Below are 12,873 nucleotides of genomic sequence, written 5' to 3' on the forward strand. Positions count from 1 at the left end.
GTACGTAATCCTGCATCTGTCTTCTGCATGACCTGCTCTTGTACGTTTAGCAGTGATCGGGGACACATTTTCTCTGTCGGTCTCTGATGGCGCAGGTGGCGGGTTTACAGCGTCTCCGCAGTCCATCAGTCAGACTCGTCTCTTTAGTGTCAGAGTGCAGGAGGAAAGTCGATGCCAGTGCAGCACACAGAAATCTGTCGCTGTTTACCGAATGCTCCGACTTGCCAACAGATTCATGTTCAGATAATGCTTTGTTCTGTCCTCCACATGTTCCTCCTAAATGCTATTAGCGTTCTCATTTTCCCACAAACTATTTGTGTAGGTTTGTACCAAATGAGTCATTTAAAAAAAAAAAAACAGTTAATAATAAATATTTAACATTAACTCTCTGTGGTCTGCTTTTTTTAATATTTCGGATGGATGGATGGATGGATGGATGGATTGATTGATGGATGGATTGATGGATTGATTGATGGATGGATGGATTGATGGATGGATGGATTGATGGATGGATTGTTGGATGGATTGTTGGATGGATGGATTGTTGGATGGATGGATTGTTGGATGGATGGATTGATGGATGGATTGTTGGATGGATGGATGGATGGATGGATTGATTGATTGATGGATTTGGGGGGTTGTCTCTTTGTTCCCTATCTAGTGCACCTGTTGTTACTATCATAAACTCCAAAGCAGCTGAAACTGATTAACAACCCTCGCTACTTTTTTTTTTTTTTTGTTGTTTTTCTCACTTCCTAAAACACAATTTCTTGAACCGTGCGCCATTTTTTGAAACCATTAAACACAAAACCTCATCTTCAAGCACTTTTTACAAAACCATCATCATAGGTCTTTCTTCTGCCGAACAGAAAGGAAGACATTTTGAAGAAAGTCTGTAACCAGGCTGTGAATAACAAAGCACGGTTCAGGTTCTTAAACCAGTTTAAGTCAAATTGGAAGTCATGAATTCATCTTTAAGCCAGCCATAGTTTTAAAATCTGTCGCAGCTTGAGTTTCTCAGTCATGAGATTCTTTTGCAGTAGAAAGAAACCAATAAAACGTTAATCTTAAAAAGGCTAAAGATAACATTTTCTCTGCCTTTATATAATTGCGAGTGTCAAATTTCTATTATCGTGTGTACATTCCTAAAAGACCCTTTGAAACAGCTTTCAGTAAAGCATCAGCCATCTGTTCCTTACAGAGAATCCAGGAAAATTTCATGTTTGAGCCATTTCTTTCATGTCTGAATGCCAGAGTCTCTTTGGATTATGTTTAAACTGGGAGGATGGACAGCATGTGACTTGACTTTGGCTTTTAGACAAAAGATTTTACTTATTTAGGGCCTGAGCGGTTTCCTAAAAATGTTGAAACATAACGTCTGAATTGACATGTTAAGTGCAGATTCTGCTGTATGCTGTCAGTGTTGTAGGTTATTGCTAGGCTTCAGATGATTTGAGATATATATGTACTACTAGTCCAAATCAGCCGAACGGTGGAATAAATTAACATTTTTAAATGTTTTTTACAATGCACCTTTATGCTCGCCAAAGCTGGATTTATTTGATCAAAAATATTGTCAGATCCAGTAATGAACATGGAGTGGATCAAAAACATTCATCAGAGACGAGAACATTTTGGTTTTAGTTTTAAGGAGAACTTAAGGCTTTGATTAACTTTAAATGTTGATTACTGTATTATCAGATAAAAAATACAACTTAAACTCTATATGAATATATTTAAAAATGCAAATCTGAATTTTCAGCATCATTACTACACGATCCTTCAGAAATCATTCTAATATGCTTGTTATTGTGGTGCGTTATTATTAATGATTCTTATTTTTAATGCTAACTACAGTTTTTGCTTCTTAATATTTTGCATGGAACCGTAATCATTTATCTCTGGATTCTTTGATGAATAGAAAGTTCAAAAGAATATAATTTACTTGAAATGGAGAGCTTTTCTAGCAACAGAAATAATCACTTTTGATTCATTTAACGTCGTTGCCGAACTACAATATTAATTTCCTTTTTATTTCATCCCTAAACCTTTAAATAGCAGTCTTTCATAGTTTGTCTTTTCATAGCAGTCTTTTCAAATGTTTCATAAGTAAATCAGCATTTTAGAATGATTTCTAATGGATCACATGACAGTAATGATGCTGAAAATAAAGTTTTGATCACAGCAATAAATCAAATTTCACAATAGTACTGTTTTTCTGGTGTAATAGTTCAGACATCTTGAGCATGAGACTTCTGTCAAAACTGTTATTCTGTTATTTATTTTTTGACTGCAATATAGCACATTACATCATTTTATAGGTTTTGAGTTCACCGGCCCCATTAATTTTCGTTGTTTGAAGAAGAGCAGCCAGCACAAAGACATACGGTGAAGTAAACGGTGACATAATTTAGTGGTGAGTTAAGCCATGTTGTGTGGATGGGCTAACGAGTGTGTGTGTGTGTGTGTGTCATCACGACATCTGTGCCTTCATTAGATCAGTGGGTCTGAGTCATTACTGCAGAGGCACTCATCGGATCAATGGAAAATGATCAGCTGTCACTAATGTGTGTCTGAGCGAGAAGTCAGCTTCTGGCTGATCTGTTCAGGGAATCAGCTGATATGGGGAATTGGTTCAGTGTGTGTGTGTGTGTGTGTACACCTCTCTCTCGGGCTGTTTTGCTGACAGACTAGGTGACAATGGCGGGAGCAGCTGCTGACAGTTGGGAAGTTTCCAGCCCCGTCTGGCCCCGTGCCTCCCCTCCAGTGCCCGGCCATCACCACCGCACCAGATCACATGTGTTGGGAAGCGCACACAAATCTGAAAAGAGCGCTCATAGGATGTCTTGCATTTGAGCTCAGGTTTCTTGTTTGGGAAGTTGGTATCATTTTGACTCCAGTGAAAAGATATGCAGAGTAAAATTTTATTTAATTCATTTTATGTATGTATTTAAGTAGAATTTATTTTATTTACTTTGTAGTATTTGATTTATTGTGGATTTTTTTTACTTTTTTTTTTTTTTCTAATTTATGGTGCTTTTTTTAAATTATTTTAATATGTGAAATTATTTACATATTTAATTTTCATATTATTCTATGTTTGTATTTTAATTCATTAAGTTATTATAGGGTTTTATTTTGTCATTTACTTATTTTTTATTATTTTACCTTTTTATATTATCCCATATTTAAGTCTACTAAGGTTTATCTCTCATGTTATTTTTAATTTGATAATTATTTTACTTTAATATTATTTCATTTTAACGTAGTATTTACTTAATTTAACTAGCATTGTGATGTAGTGTTTTTATTTTAGAAATGTTTCATTTCTTTATTTTTATTTTATAATTTTATTAATAAGCCTATTTGTTTTGTATTTTGATTTATTTTTTTAAAACGTTTATTTCTCATTTTCTTTAATATTTTTATGTTATAATTATTTTACTTATAGTAGTATTTAATTTATTGAAATTTACTTTAACTTGCATTTTAATTTATTGCTTTTTTTTTTTGTACTTCATTTTAATTGTTTTATTTTATTATTATTATTTTTTAATTCCTTTATTTTATTTCATTTATTTTTTGCTACATGTTACTTATTTGTGCATGCAAATTTTGAATACGAATTATATTGGCCATACAAATGTCAGTAAAGAACACCGACTGTCTTGGGCTGTCATCGACTAACCAAAATGCAGTACAACACACAGAGACACAGCTAGTGTTTCTGACCGGTTGAATATGATTCAGAGGTGGGAGGGAGTTATTGTGCTCACGTACACATTATTAAATAAAGAGGGGTGAGGCGAGACTCAGCTGGCATTTTTGGTGTCAGCTGTAAAAAATGCCAGAGGCACGAAATGTGTATATATTGTGTGTCTCTCTCCGATACAATCCTCAGTCGTTTAACAATCATAGCATCTCAAAAACTGGAACCGAACACTGAAAACGCTGCATATGGTGCTAATACTTTAATAGTTCGATTTCTTATACAGTAGCTGCTGTAAGCATTTTCTTTCAGCACAAATATCTTTCTTGCTCGACAGACGTGACTGAAATAGGTGTCCTGAGAAATCACACCTGTCTGTGCTCCAGACTCCAGCTCCCGCTTGCTCTGTATCTGTCAAAATCCAAAACTTCTCCCAGCTGAACAATGCTAGACAGGAGTGTTTGGAAACTGAAATAGTAACTTTTAGCAACCGTGTGATTCGGTTTGTCGCACAGTGTGTGATTTAATGTTTTTCATTAAAAAAATATATATATATTGTTAGTCCACTTTGTGTCCCATTTTAAGTGGATTTCTAAATAAATCTTTCCACGTTTAAAAAAGTTGCGTGATTTTTGTGCATGAATGAACAGAAATGATATCTATGTTTTTGAAAGAAGCCTTATGCTCACCAAAGCAAATTTATTTGATCCAATATACAGTAAAAAAAAATTGGAAAATTAATTTTCAGCAGTCGAAATATCTTATCAATGAATTCGATGAATAGAAAGGGCAAAATAAAAGCATTTACTAGTAATAAAAAGTATTTTTGAAACATTATTGCATTGTCTTCGCTGTGATACTGTTTAATTAATTAAAGCTATCCTTGCTAGAAAAAAAAATTGCGTGAATAAAAATCCGACCAGCCTAATTAAATTATAATAAGTTTATTTAAATCTGAAAATTATAGTTCACCATATAGTTCAATCATAATTCACCTATCCCTTTATATCTCTACAAAAGCTTTACACAAAACCAAAGTCTGCTTTTCTTCATAAAATGGCAATGCATGCTCATTTTCTGTCAATGTTGATTGCTTTAATAAGTATATGTGCTAAAACTAAAGGTGCTTAAGAGGTTCTTCACAGCGACGCCAAAGAAAAACCATTCAGTTAGAGATTCTTAAACGGTTCTCTTATCTTTTCATAACCTGAAGAATGTTAAAGCTTCTTTAGGCAAAACGGTTCTTCTATGGCATTGTGAAGCACCTTTATTTTTAAGAGCGTAGGTTGGATTTGAAATCTAAAACAATAGTTATGGTATGTTAACTAAATTTCTTTATCTGGCCAAGTGCGCCCAATCTCGTCCATTCAAGCCCCGCTGTGCATTATTTCATAAGCATTTGATTTTGAAAACCATTGCAAATCCACATGTGACGTTGTCTTGGAGCGAGAGGATAACCGCTGTGCTCTTTTAGTGCTCTCTGTGACTCGTGGCTCACTTCTTAGCACCTTCTCACGGTCCTCACCGTCGCCGATGCGTTTAGCTCCGTCACAGGCTCGTGTTCACCAGCACGCGTGCGTGACGTCGAAATGAGGTTAAATGAGTCGAATACAGGACGCCGGAATAATGGAAAGCCGTGGAACATGCTGTACCAAAGAACTGAGAGTCTTGGCCGCTGATCTTGTGTCCCCTCCTTCAGCTGTTATTATCCTTCTTGAAGGGATGAGTCACTCCTGGTGCTGTCACTATCTGTCTGCCTGCTTTCCCGAACGTTTACGTGTCTCTCCCTCCATAGAAATCAGACACTGCCAGCTTTTGCTTTGTACAGAAACCCAGGAGAGGATCCGGGGTCAATGCATTCAATGCACTTGAGTTTTGTGTATTACCAGCAGAGGTGGGTTTGTCCTGCGTCATCGCTCTGCTTTTAGCTTTCAACAAAAAGCCTGTACAGAGATGAAAAACAGAAGCAAATATGTTGTCTTGTAGTGATAAACTTCGCATGTACATATCTTAATTTTTTTTTTTAGCAACGTAAAACTTACAATGTTAACATGAATTGACGACAACATCTTAGTGGTAAACATTACCAAGGCAACCAGGACTAAGAATCCTTTCTAGTGACTAATAACAGCAGCAATTGCTGAATATAATCTATGTAACCATGAAAAACATGCAATTTTTTCATTTACTGAACTATTTTAGTAACTTTTTAGTATATATATATATATCTCAAATAAAATGGTATATAAATGTTTTACTTCAAACAAAAAAAACATTTAAAATGTATTGCCTTTAAAGCCTATATATAAAACGTATGAAAATATAAAGCACATTTTTGTGTAATAATAATTTTTGATTAAATAAATGCATAAAATACTTTTTTCAAAAACTACAAAAAAAAAACAAGACCAAACAGTACTTTAAACAGTAATGTAAATATATATACAACACTCTTAGAATTTGATCAACTTCTAACCGTTTAACTAATGTTGAATGTTAAACATGTATTGATATAGCTCACAAATGAATCCTTATTGTAGAGTTTCACTTTTTTTTTTCTTATTTAGTTTTTTTTTTTAAATAGCTTCTCCAAGCAAACAGTGTAGACATGATTAAGGACCCATAAGCCCAGCAGCTGGATCTGAGGCCCTCTGGGACCGTGTTTCCTCTGTATGTCAGAATATCCACACAATCAGCGGGAGGCTCTCAGTCGGACAGCCAAACGATATATTTTCTTTACCGCTACACACCAGTCTCCCGACAATAAGACTCTATGTGTGCGCATGAGTGTGCGGACCACATGCCGCTCCTGAAATAAACACTCGGCTAAATTTAGCATTAGCGCTGACCCCAGAGGCGGTGACTTCTAATGGATCACTAATGCAGCATCGAGACACCAGCCTGACTTCATATGATGCAGATCTGCAGAGGGAGTTGGTGAACGTTCAGCTACTCGTTTTTTATTCCTCCCTTTCGTCTTTCTCACCCTCTTGCTCTCTCAGCTAATGCAGTGACGGCTCAGGCGGTGCGTGTGTGTGTGTGTGTGTGTGTATTGGACCGATGCCAGCAGCTTGGCTTGACTGGATCATGGGCCTCTGTCCTGACACTGAAGCAAACGGGGGTGGAGTGTGTGAGTGTACGAGTGTTTTCTTTCTGAATCTGAGGGGGTGATGAGAGAACATAGCTGAGGGAAAACAAGAACTGTGCTGGTAGTAATGATATCAAATGATATTATCGTAGTAGTTTAATAAACACCACCTTTACTACATTTCAGGGTTTTTTTTAAGATGTTCCACCAAGGCCACATGTACTTGATCGTTTATTGTGAAATATAACTGCAATTATTTACCGTAGTATACTTCATGGTACTTCCAAAAAGCTATGGTAAAGTCCGACACATACACAGATACCTTAAAACGAGCATTAAACCATGACTTAGTGGTTTTGTGATTGCCGTGGTGCTCACTTGAGGGATGCGGGTTTCAAATCTCTCGCTTCCCCATAATTTCCTCTTACCTCTCCGACTTTGCTATCAATAAGATGGCAAAAAGCCTTTAAACGTTTTTTCTAAAGCAAACAGCTTTAATCGGGAACAGCACAACAACAGACTGAGGGGGAAAAAGGGCAGATACCGAATATTAACAAGACTCTGATGAGACTGATTAGTTTTGCTATATGAAGAGTGAGAGACTGGAGAAAGAAATGTAATCAAAACTACGGAATCAGCTCAAACACAAATTTTGTTATTTACATTTTAAATTTACATTTCAGTCATTCAGCAGACGCTTTTGTCCAAAGCAACTTACAAGTAGAAGGACAATAGAAGCAATCAAAACCAACAAAAGAGCCACAACATGTAAGCATTTTAATAAATCTCAGTTAGTACGCAATACACGAAAAAAAGAAACTTAGTGATCTTTGCTTTGTTTTGTTTTAAGATTAAAAACATGTGCCAGTTTTAAAAGAAAAACTAGCTTTTAGAGAATAAATACATGTTAATATATTTATATACTAATATATTAAAAAAAAAAAAAAAAAAAAAAATAAATATATATATATATATATATATATATATATATATGCAATTGAGGGTCAAGAGTGTGTTATTTTAAAATAAAAGATAGATAACAAGACAGACAAAATAGAATTAGAATAGTTAAACAAAATAGATTTCTTTATTAAAACACAAAATGTCATTATTATATATATTTTTTATTACCTTTAATTTTTATGTTATGTTTTTAATACTTCTGTTCAGCTTAATTTTTTTACTTAATAATTTTAGTACTTATTTCGGTTATACTATAAAGTTTTTCATTTAATATTTTATTTTATATTTTAAACGCAATTTCTACTTTTAGTTCACAAAAACAACTTTGTTAGTCATTTGACAAGCTTTAGAGTCAAATCTTTTCAGTGAATCAATTGATCCAGTTCACAAAAGTGGCCTAAATGATTAATGATAAATAAATCAGGTCCTCTTGCAGTGGTTAACAGCTCACTGGAGGGTCCATTTATCAGTGAACAATGACTTAAATGTGTTTGTTTTCCCCACAGAAAGCTATCATGAGACTGCAACAGACAGAATATGCGTTTGAGTCTCTCGTGATTCTTTAAGCAGCATCCTCATAAATAAGAGGGGCAAGGACATTCCTCAAAAATCATCTTATTTGTCCCATTGACAAAACTCAGTCAGCTTTGAGAGTACATGAGAGTATTTTTGTTTATTCTTGGATAAACAAATTCTTTAATAAAAAAACACAGTGGAAGGTTGTGTCCGTGTCCTCCATATGTGTGTGTGTGTGTGTGTGTGTGTGTGTGTGTTTGTCTAGGTGGGTGGATGAGAAGAGAGACGCCACCAGCTGCTCTCGGACTGAAAGAGCTCTTTACTTTCCCTGCGCAAGTTATAGCACCTGCCTTCTTCTGTTCCCTCTCATTCAATAACCTCAAAACTACCCGGCGTCAAACCGCATTAAAGTTATGCAAGGTAATTCTGGCTCTCTTTTTCACTGAGCAATAACCACAGTCCTTTGCTTGAGGGCGTAAGCTCGAATCAAGTATTAAATGATACAGAAAGTCTCTTGCGCGAGACAGAAGTACGTGTGTCAGCGCTGTCACCATGGTAACAATAGATGTTGAGTGCTGGAACCACTGAAGTGCGTAGGATGCTAAAGTGTGATGACATCATAGAGGAAGACAACTTCCTGTCCAAACGCAGGTCAGAATCAGTGACACACAGGGGTAATCACTATTATGGGTTATAGAAAGTAAGATTCACGGTATGGATCTACGTACAGTATTAAATAGTGACTGTTCGCTTGCTGTATTTAGGGAATGTGTGCTTTTTTTTTCTCTGAACAGAAGAAACGTTGTACTGTGTATGTGTGAAGGGTCATTCGCAGCAATTAGGATTGATGAAGCAACCAGAAGGTATTGATTTTCAATAAACGCCTGCTATTTTTGGCAGGCTGACTATATGCAAATGAGCGATGCAGCAATTTCCAGCAAACACCGTAATCTTGTTGACATATTATGCGCTTTTTGTTGTGGAATGTGAAAGTTAAATTTCAGCCTCGAAAGGATTAGTTCCAGACAACTTCCTGTCCAAACGCAGGGCACACAGGGGTAATCACTATTATGGGTTGTATGAAGTAAGATTCAAATAGATAATATGAACATTATGGAGCTACGTACAGTATTAAATGGTGACTGTTCACTTGCAATATTTAGGGAATGTGTGCTTTTCAACAAAAGGAATGTTGTACTGTGTATGTTTATAAGAGTACCTATTATGACCCTTATTTGCAAGAGGTAATATAAATCCCAGGTGTTCCCAGAATGTGTCTGTGAAGTTTCAGCTTAAAATCATTTATTATATCATTTTGTAAATGCCTGTTTTGAGTGAAAACACAAAAGCGCTGTTTTAGTGCATGTCTCTTTAAATGCAAATGAGCTGTTGCTCCCAGCCCCTTTTTCCGGGAAATAAAACTGTGGCTTTACAGCTACAATCTCAGAAATTCTGCCAAAAACATCTATTTGGTTGTGGTTATAATGTAATATAATATAACATCAGTTGAGACATCCGATAGGTGACCATGTAACACAAAACCCATTCTGCAACTGTTTGAATATCTGGAATCTGAGGGTGCAAAATATTGAGATATTGATTTTTTTTTTTTTTATCATTATAGGGTAATTATGTTCAAACCACATGTAAGTGAATGTTTGCGTAATACTCAATAGGTGCCCTTTAAAGAATCATTTTATCTGTATTTTGTTGATTTGCATGGCAGTGGTCGGACGATGAAGTCATGTTAAACGTTTTAAAATGTGTGTGCATCTGTGTGTCAGGTTATGAGTCATGTCATCATGAAGCTTGTTGCCGGGGCCTCCCTATGATGTCATCAACAGCCCAGAATAGCCGTGGTACTAAAAGCTAGCGGGAGCCAAGCGCTCTGGACACTTCATCTGTTCAAACACTCCAGAGAGGAAGAGTGAGAATGAAATCATAGAGAGTGTGAGAGAGCAGAGTACAGCTATATATATACAGTTATACAGTTGAACAACATCCCATAAACACTCAAGAGGGTCAGAGAAAACAGGAACAGCACTTGGAAAATCCCTCTTATTGGAACAAATGAATGAGACGAGATGAACTAGACTTCCATCATGAAATCTGCTCAAGATACGGCTCACTCTGGCTTGATCTGGTTTGATCGCCGAATGACCAATCCATTTTCATGGGAGGTGTAGGTGTATGCTGCCATTCGAAAGTTTGAGACAAGTGCTTTTTTTCACAGAAATTAATACTTTTATTCAGCAACAATGCATTTGTTTGCAAAAAAATAGACAAATAAATAAGCAAACAGCAACAGCTTTGCATAACATGAGTATACATCTACACATACACACACACACACACACACACACACACACACACACACACACATTACATATATAGATATATATGAAGAGTTTATTTGCAAAAATGCATAACTTACATTTCAAAAATCATGGTTTGTATTATGCGGTCACATTTCTTTTTATGTTTCAGTCATCACTAATTTTAGAATAATCAAGCTTTGAATTATTTTAAATGCACTCACAAATTGATGAACGCTTATATATATATATATATATATATATATATATATATATATATATATATATATATATATATATATAGATATATATATATATATATAGATAGATAGGTAGATAGATAGATGCATGAAACATGTAGAAAAACAGTAAAAAAAAAAAAAAAAACTGTACTCACTGGCTGTGTATAGCTAGCTAATCAGATTAGAGCTTGTCGTTTTCAGAAAACCTCTATTTTTTGTGTGAATTGTAAGATTGAGACTGGCAAGCATTTTGTTTTGTCTTTCTATTAATCAACAAATCCCAACTGAAACAAAAAAGATTGTTCTCAATACTGTATTGCACTTCTTGTTTTTTTGAAAGAGTAAACTAACGACCCTCTGTTTAGCATAATTGGTTTCCTGATGCTCTGGCACAGTTGTTCTGGAGGGACACAGCGTCCTGACTACTGCTGTTGTGGAGGAAGTCATTATGTCATCAGGACCCAGCAAATCTAGGTGAGGGCAGCATCTCCTGTGCTCAGTATGTAATAGTCTGTGAATGTCTGTCTGACCTCGTTCACACTAACAGAGAGGCTGCTGAAACTACTCAGGTTTCAGTAATGTAATAGAACTGGCATTAACTTTTGAAAATCTTAAAAAAATAAATAAATAAAATAAATACAATTACTGTATTTGGACAACTAGAAATAACTGACCTGGAGGGGAACGTGTTTGGATAAAAACAACAGTAGTGCTTTATGCATCAAAATATGAGTGCATAAATCTACTTTTTTCTACGCATAAATTTTTCCTTACTTTTTCTTTTTTGTCATTGTATGCAGGCAGAGATTTTGTAATGCTCACCAAAATCTCTGTTGTATCTCTCGGTTGTATTTATTTAATAAAAAGTACAGCAAAACAGTAATATTGTCATGTTTTCCATTATAATATATTTTAATGTCATTTATTCTGAAAAGCTAAAGTTTCAACAATAATTACTTCACTCTTAAGTTTGAAATCATTCTAATACACTTGTTTGAAGATATGCATTATCAATATATCATATTCTAAAATAAAATATATATATTACATTTTTTTGGATTCGTCAATAAATGAACAGCTTACATTTTCAAAAACCTGATGTACTCTATGCACCCAGACCCTGACTCTATGCACATTTCCCTGTCAAAGACAGTTTTTATAGATATAAGTCTTGAATTTAAGCGTACGTACGCTCTACGATCAAATCTGAGCGTACGCATGTTTTATAAATGAGGCCCCAGATGCGCTGTCACTGCAAATATCTGTCAATATGAATGCACAATATAGAATACAGTTAACAGATCATGCAAATTTACCACAGTTGTTTATGTGAAGATGCATTGCTGCTGTTGCAGCGGCCAGAAGTGGGTCAGGGCGGCACAGCTGACTGGATCTGTGAATGAAGAACCTTCTAATGTTGGTCTCTCTGCTTCCTTGTCACTCTCTGACCTTATCTCTGTCACTAATGCTCATGCACGTCCTTAATCTACAGCTTTAACTGTGCTGTTTTAAGTGGCATGCATCACTGCTATTATGGACCTCAGTCAGGGTAGACGAGTTCAAATGCTTTCACCTACTTTAGCTTAATATAACAAGATAAATGCAAGTAACTTAAGATACTTAAGTTACTTGCACTCATACTTAGGGGTAGGGGTCTGAAAAAATGCCTAAGCAATACTGTAGCATTATAGGAGTTATTCGACAATGAGTTATTCGTTGGCAATATAATGTAAAAGTCGTTCATCTCTTTTGACCTTCATACACAACTGTGAGCAAATGTGTGCGCTAACATCTATAGAAACCACTGCACGCACACAGTCTCTCAGTACGTGTCCTCAAGAACACTCAGATTTAGGCATACATGCCGCTAATTAAGATCTTAATCTGAGAGGATGTGGAGGGCAAGTTTCACGAGGACAACAAACATACACAAAGCATTTGAGAAAGTCTGCAAGGAAAAACATTCGAAAAGGAGAAAAGGAAATATGCAAGCATGTCATTATGGATTCTCATGAGACTACACTTTCTTTTACATTAATG

This window comes from Puntigrus tetrazona, chromosome 5 (assembly GCF_018831695.1).
Source record: "Puntigrus tetrazona isolate hp1 chromosome 5, ASM1883169v1, whole genome shotgun sequence".
Taxonomy (NCBI): Eukaryota; Metazoa; Chordata; class Actinopteri; order Cypriniformes; family Cyprinidae; genus Puntigrus; species Puntigrus tetrazona.